The following is a 16346-nucleotide window of genomic DNA, read 5'->3' as shown; positions in this document are numbered from 1 at the left end:
TTTTGCACCATTTTTGAGTGAATTGCCAAAAGTCAGATTTTTGCTGAAATTGTGACCCCGGGGCTTAGGGATTTTTTCAACAAAATATTTTCTGCCGGTTAAGTTTTTGAGGGCTGATTTCTTGTCCTGTGATAAAAAGCCTTCTGTTTCAATCACCAAACCTTTCAGGAGAGCATTTTCAAGCTTTTGGCAACATTTTGGAGTGAATTGCCAAAAGTCAGATTTTTGCTGAAATTCTGACCCCGGGGCTTAGGGATTTTTTCAAAAAAATATTTCCTGCCGGTTAAGTTTTTGAGGGCTGATTGCTTGTCCTGTGATAAAAAGCCTTCTGTTTCCATCGCCAAACCTTTCAGGAGAGCATTTTCAACCTTTTGGCACCATTTTGGAGTGAATTGCCAAAAGTAAGATCTTTGCTGAAATTGTGACCCCGGGGCTTAGGGTTTTTCCAAAAACATATTTCCTGCCGGTTAAGTTTTTGAGGTCTGATTTCTTCTCCTGTGATAAAAAGCCTTCTGTTTCGAGTGCCAAACGTTTCAGGAGAGCATTTTCAAGCTTTTTGCACCATTTTTGAGTGAATTGCCAAAAGTCAGTTTTTTGCTGAAATTGTGACCCCGGGGCTTAGGGATTTTTTCAAAAAAATATTTTCTGCCGGTTAAGTTTTTGAGGGCTGATTTCTTTTCCTGTGATAAAAAGCCTTCTGTTTCGAGTGCCAAACCTTTCAGGGGATGTTTTTCAACCTTTTTGCACCATTTTTGAGTGAATTGCCAAAAGTCAGATTTTTGCTGAAATTGTGACCCCGGGGCTTAGGGATTTTTTCAAAAAAATATTTTCCGCAGGTTAAGTTTTTGAGGTCTGATTTCTTGTCCTGTGATAAAAAGCCTTCTGTTTCGAGTGCCAAACCTTTCAGGGGAGCATTTTCAAGCTTTTGGCACCATTTTTGAGTGAATTGCCAAAAGTCAGATTTTTGCTGAAATTGTGACCCCGGGGCTTAGGGATTTTTTCAACAAAATATTTTCTGCCGGTTAAGTTTTTGAGGGCTGATTTCTTGTCCTGTGATAAAAAGCCTTCTGTTTCAATCACCAAACCTTTCAGGAGAGCATTTTCAAGCTTTTGGCAACATTTTGGAGTGAATTGCCAAAAGTCAGATTTTTGCTGAAATTGTGACCCCGGGGCTTAGGGATTTTTTCAAAAAAATATTTCCTGCCGGTTAAGTTTTTGAGGGCTGATTGCTTGTCCTGTGATAAAAAGCCTTCTGTTTCCCTCGCCAAACCTTTCAGGAGAGCATTTTCAACCTTTTGGCACCATTTTGGAGTGAATTGCCAAAAGTCAGTTTTTTCCTGAAATTGTGACCCCGGGGCTTAGGGATTTTTTCAAAAAATAATTTTCTGCCGGTTAGGTTTTTGAGGGCTGATTTCTTGTCCTGCGATAAAAAGCCTTCTGTTTCTATCACCAAAGCTTTCAGGGGATCATTTTCAGCCTTTTTACACCATTTTTGAGTGAATTGCCAAAAGTCAGATTTTTGCTGAAATTGTGACCCCGGGGCTTGTTGGAGTTGGAACTTAACAGGTTAAGTTCTTCCCATGATGCCACACCATTCTGACGTCAATTTTGGAAGCTTGGGAGGAGCTTGGGAGGAATTTGTCAGTCCCACTCTGTACTTTGTGGGGAAAGGATGCAGTTTTGTCATGGCTGCAAATAGTCTTGGAAATTCCTGAGAAATGTTGGAATAAAAGCTGTAAATAGACAAACCTGGACTCTCTGTGTGTTTGTCTGGAAGCAAAGCTAAACTACGTGACAGTTTACACCGCTGTGCGAAACTCTGCTATGGCGTGACTGAGAGCTCGGAGCAGAGCAAGCGGCAGGGGAAGTGTGCCGGGCAGTAAAGAGCTAATTGAGGGCCATAAATCAATTAGCGGGAGTCGCGCCAGATCATTTAATTGCACAGGTTATGGACCTTAATCACCGACCGTAAAACTGTCACGGGAGGCTGCCGAAAAAAGCTTTGATCTGCGGTTTCGAGCAGGAGGCACGGCAGGAGGTGAAGGCAAGCTGATGACGAATGCTGATGCCAGCTTGGAGTTCTGCCTTAAGTTGTGAGAGGCAGAGAAGCTGATCTGCTAGACCGGGAGCAAGAGCGGCTGTTTGTTTACGTGAGTACGCTGGGCCCCGGGGAAGATGGCAGATGGCCAGGAGGTGTTTCAAGCTCCGTTTGAACAGCTTGAGGAACTCACCGTCCAAGCGTGGAATACCTGGACAAGAAGGGTGAGAGCCTGGTTTTGGGCAACTGGCTTGTGGGACGTAAGCAAGAAAGAGCCGTCCACAGGCGGATTGGCTGCTGCTGAAAGTGCAGGGCTGGTGGACAGAGATGCAGAGAAACTGCAATCTGTTTCTCTGGAGGAGAAGATGCAGAGAGAGAAAGCTATGAGAGCTGAGATCTGCATGTTGCGAGCAGGTGTGCATGCTAATTTGCGTCATCACCTGGGAGGCGTTGAATCTGCGTGTGAGGCTTGGCGTGTGCTGAAACGTCTGTGTGAGGACTCAGCAGAAGGCAAAGGGCAGATGGAAGCTAAGAGCCTAGAGATGGCTGGAGCCCCTGTTCCTGATGATTTAGCCTCAAGGAGTGCTAGTGAGCAAGTCGGGGGGGCGGAAAGTTCCAAAGGCAAGTTTGAAAAGTTTTCCACTGAACCTGCTGGAATGAAGCGGCAGTTCAGGGGGGGCAGATCTGGCGAGGAGTGCTTTTCCGGAAGAAGGAGGGCCAGGCCAGCTGAAAAAAGCCCCAGGCAGTGTTTTTCCACTGGAGTTCGTCGTTGCTACGTGTGTAAAGCTCCGGGACATCTGCGGCGAGATTGCCCCCACCGGAGCAGAGAGGCAAGACAGGATGTTGCCAAGGTCAAACAGCTGAACTCTCATGGGAACCAGTCGGGTTTCCATGGCAACCAGTCTGGAAAAACAACCAGGCATGGGACTGAGGCTGGTGGACGTGCCAGGTGCGAGGAAGAGACTTATCAGATCACAGCTAGTCTGGCGTTGGCTGAAGACAGCCGTGGGACAAACTCAGAGGAGCTAAGTTTTGTTATTGACTCTGCAGCTAATCGCAATTTGATTCCAGAGACACCTGCTGTTGAGAGGTGGAATTGCAAGGCAATTCCGGCCGGGAAAACTGTACTGTTTGCAAATGGACAGAAAAAATGTGTGACTAACGTTACAAATCTCTTTATGTCTGTTTTACAGGAAACGTTGGAGTGTTGTACCGTTCCTGGGATGCACCACTGTCTTTTATCTGTGCCTTATTTACTGGAAAAGGGATTTACGGTTTGTTTTCAGGATGATGTGTGCACAATCTCCAAAGGAGGGAGGATGCTTGCCAAGGTTAAAAAGGGGCAGAATGATCTCTTCATTCTTAAAACGTCTCTGGAGGGTGAGGGGAAGGTTGAGAAAGCACAAGCCCTGTGTGCTGAAATTCCCGCTCATGTGCAATGTGCCCGTATCTGGCATGCTAGGACGGCTCATGGTTCTCTAGAAGAACTACAGGTGCTGCCGGAAGTTTCTAAAGGGTGTAAGATTTCAGAATGTGGACATGCTGTAAGTTGTGAAACTTGCAAGCTGGCAAAGGTAAAAGGATGCAGTTATCCAAAAGTTGAGAGGATAACAACAAAACCTTTTGAACAAATTCACATAGATTTGTGGGGTCCTGTAAAGGAACCAAGTCTGGGAGGGTCAAGGTATCTGCTTACGATGCAGGAGGATTTTACACAGAATTCCTGGATACACGGTCTCAAATCCAAGGATGATGCAGCACAGCTGATCAAACGTTGGATTGAGGAGGTGGAACAAAGGTTTTCCATCAAAGTGCAAGCTGTCACAAGTGACAGGGGAGCTGAGTTTACAGGTTCTGCTTTGCAGAAGTACTTTCGCAAGAAAGGGATACGTCACACAGTGACTTCACCCAATCAGTGGGGGGTGGCAGAGCTCAAGTGTCAGGCTCTGGTTAAAACTGCACAGGTGTTGCTGAAAGATTCTGGGTTACCTCCAAGGTTTTGGCTGGAGGCAATCAAGTATGTGAGCTTCACCTGGAATCGGACCTACAATTCAATGGTAGGTGACACACCGTTTGGGCTGTTGCATGGCAGGAAACCCCAGATTCATTTTTTGCGTATGTTTGGGTCACGTGCATCTGTGTCAGTACCTGCCGCTTTGCAGGGGCCAGATGGATCCAAGTTCCGAAAAATGATCTTCTGTGGGTATGAGCCAGCAGCATGTGCATGGAGGTTTGCGTTTCCATCAGGTGATCAGAGTAAACTGCTGATCAGCAAACACGCTGAGTTCTATGAGCAGGATGAAAAGTCAAAACCTGCTGTCAAGCGTGATGTTCTTTCAGAATGTATTTCTGATTCAGAACAGGAAAACTCTGAAGGGGAGGAAGAAGAAACTGAGTCTGATGATGACGATCAGGTAACTGACCAAGGTCAGGAACAGGAGGAGGTATCTGTAGTTTCTCCACAGGTTAAGAGAACACCCAAAAGCGAGCCCAGTTCTCCTGTAAGTGTAATGGAGAGGATTCGAAAACGTTTTAAGTCGGAAGGGGAATCCCGTGAGGCTGAGGACACAGGTCCTGGTGGCAGTGAGTCAGAGGTAACATCTGAGTTTGTGCCCAGAAGGTCTAGTCGCTCAACAAAGGGCATTCCACCTGAAAGGTACCAAGCGAGAAGTGCGTGGGCCAGGTTCGCACAGTGTGATTCTGGGAGTGTTGAAGGAGTTCAACAGGTGCCTGGGAAAGATGCCGGGAAGGAGCACAAGGCAAAGGGAAAGGTGTTGAACTCAAAAGGGTCATGTCAGAAGGTGCAGCAAGGGGGGGTGTTGGAGTTGGAACTTAACAGGTTAAGTTCTTCCCATGATGCCACACCATTCTGACGTCAATTTTGGAAGCTTGGGAGGAGCTTGGGAGGAATTTGTCAGTCCCACTCTGTACTTTGTGGGGAAAGGATGCAGTTTTGTCATGGCTGCAAATAGTCCTGGAAATTCCTGAGAAATGTTGGAATAAAAGCTGTAAATAGACAAACCTGGACTCTCTGTGTGTTTGTCTGGAAGCAAAGCTAAACTACGTGACAGTTTACACCGCTGTGCGAAACTCTGCTATGGTGTGACTGAGAGCTCGGAGCAGAGCAAGCGGCAGGGGAAGTGTGCCGGGCAGTAAAGAGCTAATTGAGGGCCATAAATCAATTAGCGGGAGTCGCGCCAGATCATTTAATTGCACAGGGCTTAGGGATTTTTTCAAAAAAATATTTTCTGCCGGTTAAGTTTTTGAGGGCTGATTTCTTGTCCTGTGATAAAAAGCCTTCTGTTTCAAGTGCCAAACGTTTCAGGGGATGTTTTTCAACCTTTTTGCACCATTTTGGAGTGAATTGCCAAAAGTCAGATTTTTGCTGAAATTGTGACCCCGGGGCTTAGGGATTTTTTTCAAAAAAATATTTTCTGCCGGTTAAGTTTTTGAGGTCTGATTTCTTGTCCTGTGATAAAAAGCCTTCTGTTTCCATCGCCAAACCTTTCAGGAGAGCATTTTCAACCTTTTTGCACCATTTTTGAGTGAATTGCCAAAAGTCAGATTTTTGCTGAAATTGTGACCCCGGGGCTTAGGGATTTTTCCAAAAAAATATTTCCTGCCGGTTAAGTTTTTGAGGGCTGATTCCTTGTCCTGTGATAAAAAGCCTTCTGTTTCCATCGCCAAACCTTTCAGGAGAGAATTTTCAAGCTTTTGGCACCATTTTTGAGTGAATTGCCAAAAGTCAGATTTTTGCTGAAATTGTGACCCCGGGGCTTAGGGATTTTTTCAAAAAAATATTTTCTGCCGGTTAGGTTTTTGAGGGCTGATTTATTGTCCTGCGATAAAAAGCCTTCTGTTTCTATCACCAAAGCTTTCAGGAGAGCATTTGCAAGCTTTTGGCACCATTTTGGAGTGAATTGCCAAAAGTCAGATTTTTGCTGAAATTGTGACCCCGGGGCTTAGGGATTTTTTCAAAAAAATATTTTCTGCCGGTTAAGTTTTTGAGGGCTGATTTCTTGTCCTGTGATAAAACGCCTTCTGTTTCCATCACCAAACCTTTCAGGAGAGCAATTTCAACCTTTTGGCACCATTTTGGAGTGAATTGCCAAAAGTCAGATTTTTCCTGAAATTGTGACCCCGGGGCTTAGGGATTTTTTCAAAAAATAATTTTCTGCCGGTTAAGTTTTTGAGGGCTGATTTCTTGTCCTGTGATAAAACGCCTTCTGTTTCCATCACCAAACCTTTCAGGAGAGCAATTTCAACCTTTTGGCACCATTTTGGAGTGAATTGCCAAAAGTCAGATTTTTCCTGAAATTGTGACCCCGGGGCTTAGGGATTTTTTCAAAAAATAATTTTCTGCCGGTTAAGTTTTTGAGGGCTGATTTCTTGTCCTGTGATAAAAAGCCTTCTGTTTCGAGTGCCAAACCTTTCAGGAGAGCATTTTCAAGCTTTTGGCACCATTTTTGAGTGAATTGCCAAAAGTCAGATTTTTGATGAAATTGTGACCCCGGGGCTTAGGGATTATTTCAAAAAAATATTTTCCGCCGGTTAGGTTTTTGAGGGCTGATTTCTTGTCCTGCGATAAAAAGCCTTCTGTTTCTATCACCAAAGCTTTCAGGGGATCATTTTCAGCCTTTTTACACCATTTTTGAGTGAATTGCCAAAAGTTAGATTTTTGCTGAAATTGTGACCCCGGGGCTTAGGGATTTTTTCAAAAAAATATTTTCTGCCGGTTAGGTTTTTGAGGGCTGATTTCTTGTCCTGCGATAAAAAGCCTTCTGTTTCTATCACCAAAGCTTTCAGGGGATCATTTCCAAGCTTTTGGCACCATTTTTGAGTGAATTGCCAAAAGTCAGATTTTTGCTGAAATTGTGACCCCGGGGCTTACGGATTTTTTCAAAAAAATATTTCCTGCCGGTTAAGTTTTTGAGGGCTGATTTCTTGTCCTGTGATAAAACGCCTTCTGTTTCCATCACCAAACCTTTCAGGAGAGCATTTTCAACCTTTTGGCACCATTTTGGAGTGAATTGCCAAAAGTCAGATTTTTCCTGAAATTGTGACCCCGGGGCTTAGGGATTTTTTCAAAAAATAATTTTCTGCCGGTCAGGTTTTTGAGGGCTGATTTCTTGTCCTGCGATAAAAAGCCTTCTGTTTCTATCACCAAAGCTTTCAGGGGATCATTTTCAACCTTTTCGCACCATTTTTGAGTGAATTGCCAAAAGTCAGATTTTTGCTGAAATTGTGACCCCGGGGCTTAGGGATTTTTTCAAAAAAATATTTTCTGCCGGTTAAGTTTTTGAGGGCTGATTTCTTGTCCTGTGATAAAAAGCCTTCTGTTTCGAGTGCCAAACCTTTCAGGGGAGCATTTGCAAGCTTTTGGCACCATTTTGGAGTGAATTGCCAAAAGTCAGATTTTTGCTGAAATTGTGACCTTAGGGGCTTAGGGATTTTTTCAAAAAAATATTTTCTGCCGGTTAAGTTTTTGAGGTCTGATTTCTTGTCCTGTGATAAAAAGCCTTCTGTTTCCATCGCCAAAGCTTTCAGGGGATCATTTTCAACTTTTTTACACCATTTTTGAGTGAATTGCCAAAAGTCATATTTTTGCTGAAATTGTGACCCCGGGGCTTAGGGATTTTTTCAAAAAAATATTTTCTGCCGGTTAAGTTTTTGAGGGCTGGTTTCTTGTCCTGTGATAAAAAGCCTTCTGTTTCTATCACCAAACCTTTCAGGAGAGCATTTTTAAGCTTTTGGCACCATTTTTGAGTGAATTGCCAAAAGTCAGATTTTTGCTGAAATTGTGACCCCGGGGGTTAGGGATTTTTTCAAAAAAAATATTTTCTGCCGGTTAAGTTTTTGAGGGCTCATTTCTTGTCTTGTGATAAAAAGCCTTCTGTTTCGAGTGCCAAAGCTTTCAGGAGAGCATTTGCAAGCTTTTGGCACCATTTTGGAGTGAATTGCCTAAAGTCAGATTTTTGCTGAAATTGTGACCCCGGGGCTTAGGGATTTTTTCAAAAAAATATTTTCTGCCGGTTAAGTTTTTGAGGGCTGATTTCTTGTCCTGTGATAAAACGCCTTCTTTTTCCATCACCAAACCTTTCAGGAGAGCATTTTCAACCTTTTGGCACCATTTTTGAGTGAATTGCCAAAAGTCAGATTTTTGATGAAATTGTGACCCCGGGGCTTAGGGATTTTTTCAAAAAATAATTTTCTGCCGGTTAGGTTTTTGAGGGCTGATTTCTTGTCCTGCGATAAAAAGCCTTCTGTTTCTATCACCAAAGCTTTCAGGGGATCATTTTCAACCTTTTTACACCATTTTTGAGTGAATTGCCAAAAGTCATATTTTTGCTGAAATTGTGACCCCGGGGCTTAGGGATTTTTTCAAAAAAATATTTTCTGCCGGTTAAGCTTTTGAGGGCTGATTTCTTTTCCTGTGATAAAAAGCCTTCTGTTTCGAGTGCCAAACCTTTCAGCGGTTGTTTTTCAACCTTTTTGCACCATTTTTGAGTGAATTGCCAAAAGTCGGATTTTTGCTGAAATTCTGACCCCGGGGCTTAGGGATTTTTTCAAAAAAATATTTCCTGCTGGGTAAGTTTTTGAGGGCTTATTTCTTGACCTGTGATAAAAAGCTTTCTGTTTCGAGTGCCAAACGTTTCAGGAGAGCATTTTCAACCTTTTTGCACCATTTTTGAGTGAATTGCCAAAAGTCAGATTTTTGCTGAAATTGTGACCCCGGGGCTTAGGGATTTTTTCAAAAAAATATTTTCTGCCGGTTAAATTTTTGAGGGCTGATTTCTTGTCCTGTGATAAAAAGCCTTCTGTTTCGAGTGCCAAACCTTTCAGGGGATCATTTCCAACCTTTTTGCACCATTTTGGAGTGAATTGCCAAAAGTCAGATTTTTGCTGAAATTGTGACCCCGGGGCTTAGGGTTTTTTCCAAAAACATATTTCCTGCCGGGTAAGTTTTTGAGGGCTTATTTCTTGACCTGTGATAAAAAGCTTTCTGTTTCGAGTGCCAAACATTTCAGGAGAGCATTTTCAAGCTTTTTGCACCATTTTTGAGTGAATTGCCAAAAGTCAGATTTTTGCTGAAATTGTGACCCCGGGGCTTAGGGATTTTTTCAAAAAAATATTTTCTGCCGGTTAAATTTTTGAGGGCTGATTTCTTGTCCTGTGATAAAAAGCCTTCTGTTTCGAGTGCCAAACCTTTCAGGGGATCATTTCCAACCTTTTTGCACCATTTTTGAGTGAATTGCCAAAAGTCAGATTTTTGCTGAAATTGTGACCCCGGGGCTTAGGGATTTTTTCAAAAAAATATTTTCTGCCGGTTAGGTTTTTGAGGGCTGATTTCTTGTCCTGCGATAAAAAGCCTTCTGTTTCTATCACCAAAGCTTTCAGGGGATCATTTTCAACCTTTTTACACCATTTTTGAGTGAATTGCCAAAAGTCAGATTTTTGCTGAAATTGTGACCCCGGGGCTTAGGGATATTTTCAAAAAAATATTTTCTGCCGGTTAAGTTTTTGAGGGCTGATTTCTTGTCCTGTGATAAAAAGCCTTCTGTTTCGAGTGCCAAACCTTTCAGGGGATGTTTTTCAACCTTTTTGCACCATTTTTGAGTGAATTGCCAAAAGTCAGATTTTTGCTGAAATTGTGACCCCGGGGCTTAGGGATTTTTTCAAAAAAATATTTTCTGCCGGTTAAGTTTTTGAGGTCTGATTTCTTGTCCTGTGATAAAAAGCCTTCTGTTTCCATCGCCAAACCTTTCAGGAGAGCATTTTCAACCTTTTTGCACCATTTTTGAGTGAATTGCCAAAAGTCAGATTTTTGCTCAAATTGTGACCCCGGGGCTTAGGGATTTTTTTCAAAAAAATATTTTCTGCCGGTTAAGTTTTTGAGGGCTCATTTCTTGTCCTGTGATAAAAAGCCTTCTGTTTCCATCGCCAAAGCTTTCAGGGGATCATTTTCAACTTTTTTACACCATTTTGGAGTGAATTGCCTAAAGTCATATTTTTGCTGAAATTGTGACCCCGGGGCTTAGGGATTTTTTCAAAAAAATATTTTCTGCCGGTTAAGTTTTTGAGGTCTGGTTTCTTGTCCTGTGATAAAAAGCCTTCTGTTTCTATCACCAAAGCTTTCAGGGGATCATTTTCAAGCTTCTTGCACCATTTTTGAGTGAATTGCCAAAAGTCAGATTTTTGCTGAAATTGTGACCCCGGGGCTTAGGGATTTTTTCAAAAAAAATATTTCCTGCCGGGTAAGTTTTTGAGGGCTTATTTCTTGACCTGTGATAGAAAGCTTTCTGTTTCGAGTGCCAAACCTTTCAGGAGAGCATTTTCAAGCTTTTGGCACCATTTTTGAGTGAATTGCCAAAAGTCAGATTTTTGCTGAAATTGTGACCCCGGGGCTTAGGGATTTTTTCAAAAAAATATTTCCTGCTGGGTAAGTTTTTGAGGGCTTATTTCTTGACCTGTGATAAAAAGCTTTCTGTTTCGAGTGCCAAACGTTTCAGGAGAGCATTTTCAACCTTTTTGCACCATTTTTGAGTGAATTGCCAAAAGTCAGATTTTTGCTGAAATTGTGACCCCGGGGCTTAGGGATTTTTTTAAAAAAATATTTTCTGCCGGTTACGTTTTTGAGGGCTGATTTCTTGCCCTGCGATAAAAAGCCTTCTGTTTCTATCACCAAAGCTTTCAGGGGATCATTTTCAACCTTTTTGCACCATTTTGGAGTGAATTGCCAAAAGTCAGATTTTTGCTGAAATTGTGACCCCGGGGCTTAGGGTTTTTTCCAAAAACATATTTCCTGCCGGGTAAGTTTTTGAGGGCTTATTTCTTGACCTGTGATAAAAAGCTTTCTGTTTCGAGTGCCAAACATTTCAGGAGAGCATTTTCAAGCTTTTTGCACCATTTTTGAGTGAATTGCCAAAAGTCAGATTTTTGCTGAAATTGTGACCCCGGGGCTTAGGGATTTTTTCAAAAAAATATTTTCTGCCGGTTAAATTTTTGAGGGCTGATTTCTTGTCCTGTGATAAAAAGCCTTCTGTTTCGAGTGCCAAACCTTTCAGGGGATCATTTCCAACCTTTTTGCACCATTTTTGAGTGAATTGCCAAAAGTCAGATTTTTGCTGAAATTGTGACCCCGGGGCTTAGGGATTTTTTCAAAAAAATATTTTCTGCCGGTTAGGTTTTTGAGGGCTGATTTCTTGTCCTGCGATAAAAAGCCTTCTGTTTCTATCACCAAAGCTTTCAGGGGATCATTTTCAACCTTTTTACACCATTTTTGAGTGAATTGCCAAAAGTCAGATTTTTGCTGAAATTGTGACCCCGGGGCTTAGGGATATTTTCAAAAAAATATTTTCTGCCGGTTAAGTTTTTGAGGGCTGATTTCTTGTCCTGTGATAAAAAGCCTTCTGTTTCGAGTGCCAAACCTTTCAGGGGATGTTTTTCAACCTTTTTGCACCATTTTTGAGTGAATTGCCAAAAGTCAGATTTTTGCTGAAATTGTGACCCCGGGGCTTAGGGATTTTTTCAAAAAGATATTTTCTGCCGGTTAAGTTTTTGAGGTCTGATTTCTTGTCCTGTGATAAAAAGCCTTCTGTTTCCATCGCCAAACCTTTCAGGAGAGCATTTTCAACCTTTTTGCACCATTTTTGAGTGAATTGCCAAAAGTCAGATTTTTGCTCAAATTGTGACCCCGGGGCTTAGGGATTTTTTCAAAAAAATATTTTCTGCCGGTTAAGTTTTTGAGGTCTGGTTTCTTGTCCTGTGATAAAAAGCCTTCTGTTTCTATCACCAAAGCTTTCAGGGGATCATTTTCAACTTTTTTACACCATTTTGGAGTGAATTGCCTAAAGTCATATTTTTGCTGAAATTGTGACCCCGGGGCTTAGGGATTTTTTCAAAAAAATATTTTCTGCCGGTTAAGTTTTTGAGGTCTGGTTTCTTGTCCTGTGATAAAAAGCCTTCTGTTTCTATCACCAAAGCTTTCAGGGGATCATTTTCAAGCTTCTTGCACCATTTTTGAGTGAATTGCCAAAAGTCAGATTTTTGCTGAAATTGTGACCCCGGGGCTTAGGGATTTTTTCAAAAAAAATATTTCCTGCCGGGTAAGTTTTTGAGGGCTTATTTCTTGACCTGTGATAGAAAGCTTTCTGTTTCGAGTGCCAAACCTTTCAGGAGAGCATTTTCAAGCTTTTGGCACCATTTTTGAGTGAATTGCCAAAAGTCAGATTTTTGCTGAAATTGTGACCCCGGGGCTTAGGGATTTTTTCAAAAAAATATTTCCTGCTGGGTAAGTTTTTGAGGGCTTATTTCTTGACCTGTGATAAAAAGCTTTCTGTTTCGAGTGCCAAACGTTTCAGGAGAGCATTTTCAACCTTTTTGCACCATTTTTGAGTGAATTGCCAAAAGTCAGATTTTTGCTGAAATTGTGACCCCGGGGCTTAGGGATTTTTTCAAAAAAATATTTTCTGCCGGTTAAATTTTTGAGGGCTGATTTCTTGTCCTGTGATAAAAAGCCTTCTGTTTCGAGTGCCAAACCTTTAAGGGGATGTTTTTCAACCTTTTTACACCATTTTTGAGTGAATTGCCAAAAGTCAGATTTTTGCTGAAATTGTGACCCCGGGGCTTAGGGATTTTTTCAAAAAAATATTTTCTGCCGGTTAAGTTTTTGAGGGCTGATTTCTTGTCCTGTGATAAAAAGCCTTCTGTTTCGAGTGCCAAAGCTTTCAGCGGTTGTTTTTCAACCTTTTTGCACCATTTTTGAGTGAATTGCCAAAAGTCAGATTTTTGCTGAAATTCTGACCCCGGGGCTTAGGGATTTTTTCAAAAAAATATTTCCTGCTGGGTAAGTTTTTGAGGGCTTATTTCTTGACCTGTGATAAAAAGCTTTCTGTTTCGAGTGCCAAACGTTTCAGGAGAGCATTTTCAACCTTTTTGCACCATTTTTGAGTGAATTGCCAAAAGTCAGATTTTTGCTGAAATTGTGACCCCGGGGCTTAGGGATTTTTTCAAAAAAATATTTTCTGCCGGTTAAATTTTTGAGGGCTGATTTCTTGTCCTGTGATAAAAAGCCTTCTGTTTCGAGTGCCAAACCTTTCAGGGGATCATTTCCAACCTTTTTGCACCATTTTGGAGTGAATTGCCAAAAGTCAGATTTTTGCTGAAATTGTGACCCCGGGGCTTAGGGTTTTTTCCAAAAACATATTTCCTGCTGGGTAAGTTTTTGAGGGCTTATTTCTTGACCTGTGATAAAAAGCTTTCTGTTTCGAGTGCCAAACATTTCAGGAGAGCATTTTCAAGCTTTTTGCACCATTTTTGAGTGAATTGCCAAAAGTCATATTTTTGCTGAAATTGTGACCCCGGGGCTTAGGAATTTTTTCAAAAAAATATTGTCTGCCGGTTAAGTTTTTGAGGGCTGATTTCTTGTCCTGTGATAAAAAGCCTTCTGTTTCGAGTGCCAAACCTTTCAGGGGATGTTTTTCAACCTTTTTGCACCATTTTTGAGTCAATTGCCAAAAGTCAGATTTTTGCTGAAATTGTGACCCCGGGGCTTAGGGATTTTTTCAAAAAAATATTTTCTGCCGATTAAGTTTTTGAGGTCTGATTTCTTGTCCTGTGATAAAAAGCCTTCTGTTTCCATCGCCAAACCTTTCAGGAGAGCATTTTCAACCTTTTTGCACCATTTTTGAGTGAATTGCCAAAAGTCAGATTTTTTATCAAATTGTGACCCCGGGGCTTAGGGATTTTTTTCAAAAAAATATTTTCTGCCGGTTAAGTTTTTGAGGGCTCATTTCTTGTCCTGTGATAAAAAGCCTTCTGTTTCCATCGCCAAAGCTTTCAGGGGATCATTTTCAACTTTTTTACACCATTTTGGAGTGAATTGCCTAAAGTCATATTTTTGCTGAAATTGTGACCCCGGGGCTTAGGGATTTTTTCAAAAAAATATTTTCTGCCGGTTAAGTTTTTGAGGGCTGATTTCTTGTCCTGTGATAAAAAGCCTTCTGTTTCGAGTGCCAAAGCTTTCAGGGGAGCATTTGCAAGCTTTTTACACCATTTTTGAGTGAATTGCCAAAAGTCAGATTTTTGCTGAAATTGTGACCCCGGGGCTTAGGGATTTTTTCAAAAAAATATTTTCTGCCGGTAAAGTTTTTGAGGGTTGATTTCTTGTCCTGTGATAAAAAGCCTTCTGTTTCGAGTACCAAACCTTTCAGGGGAGCATTTTCAAGCTTTTGGCACCATTTTTGAGTGAATTGCCAAAAGTCAGCTTTTTGATGAAATTGTGACCCCGGGGCTTAGGGATTTTTTCAAAAAAAATATTTTCTGCCGGTTAAGTTTTTGAGGGCTCATTTCTTGTCTTGTGATAAAAAGCCTTCTGTTTCGAGTGCCAAAGCTTTCAGGAGAGCATTTGCAAGCTTTTGGCACCATTTTTGAGTGAATTGCCAAAAGTCAGATTTTTGCTGAAATTGTGACCCCGGGGCTTAGGGATTTTTTCAAAAAAATATTTTCTGCCGGTTAAGTTTTTGAGGGCTGATTTCTTGTCCTGTGATAAAACGCCTTCTGTTTCCATCACCAAACCTTTCAGGAGAGCATTTTCAACCTTTTGGCACCATTTTTGAGTGAATTGCCAAAAGTCAGATTTTTGATGAAATTGTGACCCCGGGGCTTAGGGATTTTTTCAAAAAATAATTTTCTGCCGGTTAGGTTTTTGAGGGCTGATTTCTTGTCCTGCGATAAAAAGCCTTCTGTTTCTATCACCAAAGCTTTCAGGGGATCATTTTCAACCTTTTTACACCATTTTTGAGTGAATTGCCAAAAGTCATATTTTTGCTGAAATTGTGACCCCGGGGCTTAGGGATTTTTTCAAAAAAATATTTTCTGCCGGTTAAGCTTTTGAGGGCTGATTTCTTTTCCTGTGATAAAAAGCCTTCTGTTTCGAGTGCCAAACCTTTCAGCGGTTGTTTTTCAACCTTTTTGCACCATTTTTGAGTGAATTGCCAAAAGTCGGATTTTTGCTGAAATTCTGACCCCGGGGCTTAGGGATTTTTTCAAAAAAATATTTCCTGCTGGGTAAGTTTTTGAGGGCTTATTTCTTGACCTGTGATAAAAAGCTTTCTGTTTCGAGTGCCAAACGTTTCAGGAGAGCATTTTCAACCTTTTTGCACCATTTTTGAGTGAATTGCCAAAAGTCAGATTTTTGCTGAAATTGTGACCCCGGGGCTTAGGGATTTTTTCAAAAAAATATTTTCTGCCGGTTAAATTTTTGAGGGCTGATTTCTTGTCCTGTGATAAAAAGCCTTCTGTTTCGAGTGCCAAACCTTTCAGGGGATCATTTCCAACCTTTTTGCACCATTTTGGAGTGAATTGCCAAAAGTCAGATTTTTGCTGAAATTGTGACCCCGGGGCTTAGGGTTTTTTCCAAAAACATATTTCCTGCCGGGTAAGTTTTTGAGGGCTTATTTCTTGACCTGTGATAAAAAGCTTTCTGTTTCGAGTGCCAAACATTTCAGGAGAGCATTTTCAAGCTTTTTGCACCATTTTTGAGTGAATTGCCAAAAGTCAGATTTTTGCTGAAATTGTGACCCCGGGGCTTAGGGATTTTTTCAAAAAAATATTTTCTGCCGGTTAAATTTTTGAGGGCTGATTTCTTGTCCTGTGATAAAAAGCCTTCTGTTTCGAGTGCCAAACCTTTCAGGGGATCATTTCCAACCTTTTTGCACCATTTTTGAGTGAATTGCCAAAAGTCAGATTTTTGCTGAAATTGTGACCCCGGGGCTTAGGGATTTTTTCAAAAAAATATTTTCTGCCGGTTAGGTTTTTGAGGGCTGATTTCTTGTCCTGCGATAAAAAGCCTTCTGTTTCTATCACCAAAGCTTTCAGGGGATCATTTTCAACCTTTTTACACCATTTTTGAGTGAATTGCCAAAAGTCAGATTTTTGCTGAAATTGTGACCCCGGGGCTTAGGGATATTTTCAAAAAAATATTTTCTGCCGGTTAAGTTTTTGAGGGCTGATTTCTTGTCCTGTGATAAAAAGCCTTCTGTTTCGAGTGCCAAACCTTTCAGGGGATGTTTTTCAACCTTTTTGCACCATTTTTGAGTGAATTGCCAAAAGTCAGATTTTTGCTGAAATTGTGACCCCGGGGCTTAGGGATTTTTTCAAAAAAATATTTTCTGCCGGTTAAGTTTTTGAGGTCTGATTTCTTGTCCTGTGATAAAAAGCCTTCTGTTTCCATCGCCAAACCTTTCAGGAGAGCATTTTCAACCTTTTTGCACCATTTTTGAGTGAATTGCCAAAAGTCAGATTTTTG

The sequence above is a fragment of the Podarcis liolepis genome, assembly GCF_965112155.1.
Source record: "Podarcis liolepis genome assembly, chromosome: 15".
NCBI classification, from domain to species: Eukaryota; Metazoa; Chordata; class Lepidosauria; order Squamata; family Lacertidae; genus Podarcis; species Podarcis liolepis.
This window is presented reverse-complemented; position numbering follows the sequence as displayed.